Genomic DNA, 10,304 nt, shown 5'->3' on the forward strand with positions numbered 1-10,304 from the left:
GGTGGCCTCGGGATCGGCAGCTGCAGCTGCGCCAGGCGAATCAGCCGCGGGATCCGCATCTGCAGCAGCGCCAGGCGAATCCTCGCCGAAATCCGCGCCAACAGGCGGGTGGCCAGGTGGGCGCCCTGACTCGCTGTCTCCTGGTGGGCCAACCGGGCGCGCCCCCGCGGTGTCCCCGGCATGGGAGGACGTGCGGTCCCCTGGCGGGCAGGCCGGGCGCAGCCCACATGGCCTTCATGAGGCGGGGCGCGCGGACTCTGGCGCGGCGCGGTCCCCCTCTCTCCCCGTGGCCACTTCGGAACTGCCAAGTGGCAGTTCGTCACCGGCTGCCGCACCAGATCCCCCTGGGTCGCTGCAGGAGGGGGATTCGGGATCTTCTGTGTCTTCTGCGTCTGACTCCGTTGTCTCCTCTACGCAAAATCGCCTACAAATACAGCAAGCTCGACCAGCTCCACCTCCTCCTGCCCGATCACATACTAGGTCACAAAGTGGTATTGCTAAACCCAAGGTATATAAAGATGGTTGTGTTCGTTGGGGCTCTTTTTGTGCCACAGGTGAACCGAAGAATTTGCATGATGCTCTCGGTGATCCCAAGTGGAAGCAGGCCATGGACGAAGAATTTCCAGCACTCGTAGCAAACAAGACATGGCGCCTGGTTCCACCGGTCAGAGGGAGGAACGTGATTGACTGCAAATGGGTGTACAAGGTAAAACGCAAATCTGATGGCACGATTGACAGGTACAAGGCACGCCTTGTGGCCAAAGGCTTTAAGCAAAGGTACGGAATTGATTACGAGGATACCTTTAGCCCTGTGGTAAAAGCTGCTACTATCAGATTGATTCTTTTAGTTGCAATATCTAGAAATTGGTGCATGCGACAACTAGATGTAAAGAACTCGTTTTTGCATGGTGTTCTGAAAGAAGAGGTGTTTATGAGGCAGCCTCCTGGGTATGAAAGTTCAGCTTTGCCACGACATGTCTGCAAGCTTGATAAAGCAATCTATGGTTTGAAACAAGCACCTCGACCTTGGTATTATCGTTTGTACTCCAAGTTGCAGTCTCTTGGTTTTTCTGCTTCCAAGGGAGACACCTCATTATTCTTTTATCATCGGCATGGAGTCACTATTTTTATGCTTATTTACGTTGACGATATTATTGTCACCAGTTCCTCCTCTAGAGCAGTTGAAGCCCTTCTTAAGGATCTGCGCATGGATTTTGCGCTCAAGGATTTGGGCAACCTTCATTTTTTTCTTGGGATTGAGGTAAAGCATGTTGCTAGTGGAATTGTTTTGTCTTAAGAGAAATATGTACAAGATATCCTTGAGCGAGTGGGCATGAAAGGCTGCAAGCCTTCTCCAACGCCTCTGTCTACTTCAGAGAAATTGTCTCTTCATGATGGAGAGGTGTTTGGGGCCGAGGACTCCACGAGGTACAAGAGTGTTGTAGGAGCTCTGCAGTATTTGACTTTAACCAGGCCAGATATTTGTTTTTCAGTTAACAAAGTTTGTCAGTTCCTTCATGCTCCTACTAGTACTCATTGTACAACAGTAAAAAGAATTCTTTGGTATCTTCGGGCAACCAAGAGTCATGGTCTTAAACTTGCTAAGTCAGACTCTACACTTGTTAGTGCTTTTTCAGATGCAGACTGGGCAGGTTGTCCTGATGATCGAAGATCCACTAGAGGCTTTGCAGTGTTTTTTGGTGGTAATTTGATTTCTTGGAGTGCACGTAAGCAAGCTACTGTGTTTAGATCGAGTACTGAAGCTGAGTACAAGGCCTTAGCAAATGCCACTGCTGAGATTATTTGGGTACAGAATTTGTTAACAGAGTTGGGCATTTGTCACTCATCTGCAGCGTCATTTTGGTGTGACAATCTTAGTGCTACCTATCTCTCTGTCAATCCTGTTTTTCATGCTAGGACGAAGCACATTGAGATTGATTATCATTTCGTTCCTGAGAGGGTGGCTAACAAGCTCTTGAATATTCGGTTTTTTCCTACGGGTGATCAAGTGGCGGATGGGTTTACTAAACCACTATCACTGCGGCAGCTGGAGGTTTTCAGACACAATCTCAACTTAGATAGTTGTGATTGAGGGGGAGTGTTAAACATTGTATGTCACGGTATATGTATAAACCGTGTTAGCTAGGGCGTGGCGTGTGTTGTAACTAGTTAGGTTAGGTGGTTGTGATCTGATCCTGGTAGTTAGCTTGGAGATCAATCCACACCTAACCTAATCCTAACCGCCACCGGCCTCTGGCCTTTATTAACACGTAGCACGCCCTGCAAGAGCATGCGCTTCCAGCCTCGTTTACAGTATCGACATACTGATACTTTCATCTCATCACCCAAGAACTCGTCACCCAAAATCACACGATTTTTCCAATGTACTACCTCCGTTTGAGAACGTAAGATGTTTTTGTTGGCTAGTTTAGCCTACAAAACCGTCTTATATTTTGAGACGAGGTAGTACTTCGTAAAAGTGGGACACACGTATAAGATTTAGTACTTAAGACTTGCACTTGATAGCCAAATTTCGTTTTCAAATTCCCCAATGAACACTGATTAGCAGAACCGCGCCTTTCCCTTTGGCAACAAACTTTCACCCCGGGCATGCAAAACACAAGCAGGTATCCAATCCCCATTGTATATTTATTCAAGAACATCACTAATTAATGGTACAAAACAGCCAACTCCCAGCAGAGTGAGGTTACGGCGAGCAGAGCGGCGGCAACACCCAGCAAGGAGTACCCTGCGCCGGCGCCCCCTGCCGCGCCATTGCCGGAGGAGCTGCCGTACTGGGCATTGGCGCTCTCGAGATGGATGACCAGGCAGACGACGGCAAGAGGGGAGAGCGGTGGTCCATCTTGATGATCTCGCTTTGCTTCTGAAGCCTGCTCGGTCGTGCCTAGGGAGAGGTGTATATAGAGGTGCAGACACGATACGCTCTTGCACAAAGCAAACAGAGAGACAGAAATTTGACTAGTTCTCTGAGGCTGGAGCGTCGTTTCAATCGCAAGTGGATGGTTTCTGCCGTTGTGTTGAGCTGAACCAAAGCTGCTATGTTGGTTTTACATATTCGCCTGACAATTCCTGAGGAAGGCGTGTTTCTGGCTGCATCTCCAGTGACCGTGTCGAGATTTCGCCTATTTTCTGTGCGAGACCCAGGAGCTCATTGACAAGGTCAGTTGCAGCTGGAAACCACCATGTTGATAGCAACCATGACCAAATCAAGAGCTGGCAGACCAAATGAATCAAGGAATACATTCACAACTGTTTCCGATGCAGCTCTGCGCTTCGACTCAGCGATCCATCTGGTGTCGCATCGATCAAACACGCAATCATTGTGTGGTTGTTCCCAATTGTGGCTTTTGATCATGTTCGGTCCATCCCAAGTAGCTGCATCCTCAAACATGCCAGTGAAGTCGTCAGGTAGCGGTGTTATGGATTGCAGAGAACTCAGACCTGGAACAAACTAGACGGGAGAACACACCCACCACGTGAGGAGATGGAATATGGCCTAGGCCTCCCGGCTGCAGAGAGGGCAAAGATGCTGATTTTGAAGCCTGTGTCGCTCCAGCATATCCTCTGTCTGGCAGCGGTTGGCGAAGATCTTGCACTTCGCCGATGCCCAGCCTTCCAAGATTGGGCTATTCCTTCAAACAGTGTCTTCATAAGCAGATTTAGCGGAGTAAACAAGGGCTGAGAAATTACCAAATTTAGTAATCTTCGTCTCATTGGCGGACTGGGCATCGACGAGTAGAGTTATACACCAGAAAGGAATTAGCAACTTGTTACCGCACCTGCAAAGTTTAGCTCCAGGTAGCCTCGGCTTGGTACCACCAACCACTGATATATAAATACATATTGCCCGTGCTACTCACAGTTACAAAAATTAAATATAAAGCGGAGCGAAAGCCTTTTTCGGACATCCCGGTGCTCTGCTCGGGAGGAGTTTGGCATATTTCCATGGGGTTTGAAACAGAAACGCCCCTCTCAAGTTCTAAACAAGCAAGTTCAAAAAGAACTTCTAAACAGGCGCCGGTCAGTTGTGACCGGATATTTTCATTTTCTGTGCGCACGCTCAGGCTGAATGTGCTCCCCACATCTTCAGCTAGGAAAATCCACTCAGGTTCTAGGGCAGAACACTGAAACTACATCCACTCCCGCTCTAGCACACAACACTGAAACAACTTCCACAAATATACAATAAAAAAACACCCTCCGTCCCAAAACGTAAGACGTTTATTGACACTATCATAGTATCAGAAAACGTCTTACATTTCAGGACGGAGGGGGTAGAGTATACGTGCTCCCTCCACTTTTATCCGGGCTTGGGACCGGCTATCCGGGCTTGGGACCGGCATTGGCAGTGTTACGCACCCTCACCCCACCCCATACAATCGCTTCACACATAAATAGGCGACAAATCTTAAGAGACGATGACGAAACTGTAGATGGAGATGCAACAACTAATGAAGGACCTACCAAGATAGATCATTTTGCACACCATAACAAATAAGAAGAATATAACGCTATGAATACACATCACATCCGTTGACAAAACAATTAGCTGTTCCTTATCAAAACAAATCACGAAAAATAGAAGCTACCGTGAAGCAAAACTCAACTAATCAAATAGAAAGGACTGTATTACACGTGAACAGAAGCATAGCACATAAATAGCAAATTCTCATGCACTTCAGCTAATAACTACACCCCAGAATCATCATTTTGAACTTGTCAAATATAGCAATTATCATGGATAAGAAAGTTGCGGTTAATTAGCACAACTATTTCACTAAAGCCAACATAGGTCAGCGTACACAAATTAACACCTTGCATCATGACTGTACACGATCAGACTAGAAATTCAGTTATGTACCAAATATGAGACAATGCTAATTCACAGTACACTATCTAACATAAAAGAAGAAAGCCATACTCACATCAACAATGGATAAGAAGTTGCTATGAACATAAAATTAAAATGTGTAGCCAGGTTGTACAACAGACGCAGCGAAAAGAAACTTAGATGCAATAACGATGTACGATGCTGCTGATGAACCGACAATATAGGCACTAAAGTAGTCAAAATCAAAGACAGAAATATGGGCAGACCTGAATATATATGGGATACAAACAACCAGAATTCAAGATATCTTAAAGTTAATTATACTCGTGCTCATTTGCAGGGCAAGATGAGAGATTCTCATGAGCAACAGCAAGTAGAACTAGTAAAATCAATATATGGGTATGACTATTTGGGAAAAAGGAGGAAAATCACTATTTCTCCGAAATAGTTGGCTTAACTACAAAAAAGAAAAAGGAAAACTAGACACGTGCATAACTAGACACATACCGCCACCTAAAAAGGAAAACTAGATACATACCCCAACTCTCTAGAGAACATCACAAAAACTCACATAAAGCAATCAAGTTCTCCCAAGTATTTAAGAATCCGGGTATTGAAGTCATACCAAACAAAGCAAAACAAAACAGTATGTAACATTTCCAGTGATCTTGAATGAGAAGGCGAGAAGGCCTCGTTTGAAGAAAACGGATAAACACAAATTAAACATATTCCAATCAAGAAAGATAACAATTACTTCAGGAACCTAAGATAGGAATTCTTCTAAGGCGTAAGCACTCCCAAACTTATCCTATTAATTGAACAATCAAGTATTCTTATTCAAAAAATCCTCAACTAACAGAAACAAACTCCCACGATTGTAAGGGAAAATTCAACCAGGCATAAAAGAAATTCTGACAGGTCATTATGCACACTAAACACAAATATGCGCCATGAAGGCTTACCCTAAAAAAAAAAGAGCGCTACGATTCTCGTTAAAACAAAATCATACAAATAGAAGTTACACCATCATTTAAGAGGCAAGATCCAATAGTCCTGCACAATTTCCTATGCACATAAATAGCAAAAATGTGGATGCTAGAGATATAAACAAAGTGCACTAAAGCTAACAAATACACCCAAGTCCCAAACCACAGCCATATTCATCATTTGAACTTGAAATTATGGACAAAACAGCATTGCAGTTACATCAAAAGGCAGAACTATTATCAGGTACATTACTGTCCAATAAACCCAACATGAATGTTTTCTTCAACTAGTTGTTATTTTCAACAAATCAAAATGCCATTGAAGCTTTAGAAAGAGGCCGACTCAAGTAAGCCAGACACAAAGTCAACATGCAAAAATAACACCTCACAGAATGACAGCGTACACAATCACACCAGAAATTCAGCCATGCACAAACTTTAGGACAACACAGAGTAAGAAAAGTTAATGCACAGTGCACCGTCATAGAAAAAAAATGCCGTATTGAACACAACACTACAACAACATAACATTAATAAGCACGAGTCAAAATGCTTGACCTATTTGTACAACGTAGAAAGATATATATAGAAGAAAACGAAATGTACAAAAATCGCATTTCAAATATAGCATGGTACTAATTAACCTACCAGAGCTACAAAAAGAAGCAATAATGGTAATCAACTCTTACTTATTTGCAAAAATATAGGCATTAAAGCTTAGAAGAAAGAACATGCTAACTGAAATGTGAACTCAAAGACTTGATTACGATATGGACTAAAAATGACCTCACAAAAGTAAAAGGATATCTCAAACTTATTACACCTAATGAATAAGATGACTCTGATGAGCAACACAAAGTACAGCTCAACAGCATATAATAACAATAAAAGAACTAGTGGCTTTATAACCCTAAACTCCCTTCAAGTCACTAACCCTAAACTGTTACTTGAATTCATGGCATAACTTACATTCAGATTTTATCTAAATTCATGACAAATGTGTAAGTAGATACATGAAGTTTAAGCAAACAAGTATTGAACAAAGAATTTGAAAGCTGCAGAGTAGGACATAACAGTGCCAGAAAGGTCAAAATGCTTTCTACCACCAATTTATTATCCAAAAAGAAAAACCAAAGAAGACATGAAACAAATTAGACTGCGTGCAAACCTGCTATTTGAATTCACAACAAACATGTAACTAGATACATTATGATGTTTAACAACAAACAAGTATGGAACAAGGAACTCCAACGCTGTGGCGTAACAAATAACAGTGACAAAAGGGTCAAAATGCCTACTGCTACCAATTTTTAATCAAAAACTAAAACAAATCAGATGAAATAAAAAATTAGACTCTACAAACACTTGTTAGACCAAGGTTATAAAACAGGAAGCCAATATAATTCAGATTTATCTGTTAAATTACTTTGATATATTTTTACAAGAAATACTCACAATTATATGCTGGAAACAAAAAATCAAATAAAAGCTACTGAGCCAAGTTATTATTAATTAAAGTACAATTCAAGGAAGGTGGTTAAGAAATTTATTATATATAAACCTAGAGTCACACAAAGATAAAAATAACGGAAGTAGCAAACCAGACAATGAAACAGTTGGAAGAAAAAACATAAAGGAAATGAAGTGACCCATCAAGGAAAAGAAAAACAACAAGCAAATTAAAAAAGTGAGGTAAACATACTATATTAAGTCACAGTATAAACATATTTATATGGAAGTCAAACTATCTTAAGGATTAATTATAGAACTTGCTCTTGAATTTAGTTAAAGAATGCAAACTACATGCTTAAGAAAATAATAGTATAGATTGAAACAATACAAACATAACTATATTATATTATCATTCAAAATGCAGCCGGAAATGAGAACACACCATCTGAAAAAAACGCTGTATTGAACACAACAGTACAACAAGGTAACATTAATAAGCACGAGTCAAAATGCTTGGCCTATTTGTACAAAAATGAAATGTACGAAATTCGCATTTCAGATATAGCATTGTACTAATTAACCCTACCAGAGCTACAAAAAGAAGCAATGATGGTAATCAACTTTTACTTAAATATAGGCATTAAAGCTTAGAAGAAAGAACATGAAACTGAAATGAGAAGTCAAAGATTTGACTACGATATGGACTAAAAATGACCGCACAAAAGTAAAAGGATATTTCAAACTTATTACACCTAACCCTAAACTCCCTTCAAGTCAGTAACCCTAAACTGTTATTTGAATTCATGGCATGACTTACATTCAAATTTTATCTGAATTCATGACGAATGTGTAACTAGATACATGACGTTTAAGCAAACAAGTATGAAACAAGGAATTTGAAAGCTGCAGAGTAGGACATAACAGAGCCAAAAAGGTCAAAATGCTTTCTACCACCAATTTATTATCCAAAAAGGAAAAACATGTAACTAGATACATTATGATGATACACATGAAATAAGTTAGACTGCATGCAAACCTGCTATTTGTAATCACGACAAACATGTAACTAGATACATTATTATGATCAACAACAAACAAGTATGGAACAAGGAACTCCAACGCTGTGGCGTAACAAATAACAGTGACAAAAGGGTCAAAATGCCTTCCGCTACCAATATTTAATCAAAAACTAAAGCAAATCAGATGAAATAAATAATTAGACTCTACATACACTTGTTTGAATTATATCCCAGGTTATAAAACAGGAAGCCAATATGAGATTATTCACATTCATCTACTAAATTACTTTGATACATTTTTAGAAGAAATACTCACAATTATATGCTGGAAACAAAAAATCAAATAAAAGCTACTGAACCAAGTTGTTATTAATTAAAGAACAAATTGAGGGAGGTGGTTAAGAAACTTATTATATATAAACCTAGAGTCACACAAGATAAAACTAACAGAAGTAGCAAACCAGACAGTGAAACGGTTGGAAGAAAAAACATCTAGGAAATGAAGTGACCCATCAAGGAAAAGAAAAATAACATGCAAATTAAAAAATGAGGTAAATATACTATATTAAGTCACAGTACAAATATATTTATACGTTAGTCAAAATATCTTAAGGATTAATTATAGAACTTGCTCTTAAATTTAGTTAAATGAATGTCTAAAGAACATAATAGTATAGATAGTATAGAAAGAAACAATACACACATAACTATATTATATTATCATTCAAAATGCAGCCGGAAATGAGAACACACTATCTGAAAACAACCTCGTTACGAATTAATTTCAGCATTCACACTTTTCAGTATACAGATGATAGGTAGAACTAGAAAAAAAATCACTGAAAAGCACAGAACAACATAGCGAACTACACTAAACAAACTGTACATCAAGGTACATATGTCTATGTGAACTTTACATCAATGATGAAGCGCGCAAACATAAGATAAAGAGTAGGACAAAGTAGCTTTCTCAACGCGAGGGCAATGAGTAAGGTATGAGTTCATAAAGGATTATAGACACATCGCATAAAGACTAATACTATATCTTAAAGCGGTGCAACATGGATTGGGAACAAAGCTAAAACTCAGACCAAAACAGGACAACAAGTAGAGGCATACCACGACTGACCAAACATTTATTGTTAACAAAGCTTGTAATAAAATTTTCAAGCAGAAAAAAGAAGGCAAGAAAACTCGAGAGGGAAATTTTTAGACATACATGTAGCACAAGGATAGCGTGAAATTTACAAATAGGAGAACATAGGAGAACAAGATTATAGTAAACTAAGAACACATCTGAAGCTTACCGACTTATAAATGACCACCAAGGTTGAGAATTAAAACTAAGCTTATGTAGAAGTTCACACCCTACAATGTATTTCAAGGTGAGACCTGTACTAACACCAACTTGGCTCATAACATCACTTTAACCTTGACATAAACCATAAAGAAATTCATGTGAACAGTGGTCAGAAGCAGCACTCTTGCATAAATAATTTCATCAGATAGAATCATGGTTCTATACCAAGCAAAAAGAAATGATTGTAGGAATTGGAACACTGAAACAACGCATACATTATTGAGATTATTCGAGAAGATGGGTCAAAACTAGACAAGCACAACAGAAATTTAAAGTGGTTAGAGGATATGACTCAATTAGTTAATGAATGAATTGATGAGACATAGTAGACAAACAGAAGCCCGTATCCAAGCACACAAGAATAACATCAGGTCATATACTTATGTAAAAACTACATGCCATTTTCACCTTTCTAATTGTGACCTTCTCCATCAAAGAGGGAAAAATGACAGCACAATGGATCAGTGACAAATAAAATTTCAAGTAAGCTGAAAACAGATTAAAATGTTCTAATTTAGAAACCAAGGCGTCTAAAAATTATAGTACATGTCATGCTTATCATCTCAACCAAATAAGTGGGGAAAGCAGAACCAAAGCAAAAGCAGTATGTGTCATGTTTATAATCTCAACCAATT

Source organism: Triticum dicoccoides, chromosome 7B (genome assembly GCF_002162155.2).
Source record: "Triticum dicoccoides isolate Atlit2015 ecotype Zavitan chromosome 7B, WEW_v2.0, whole genome shotgun sequence".
Lineage (NCBI taxonomy): Eukaryota > Viridiplantae > Streptophyta > Magnoliopsida > Poales > Poaceae > Triticum > Triticum dicoccoides.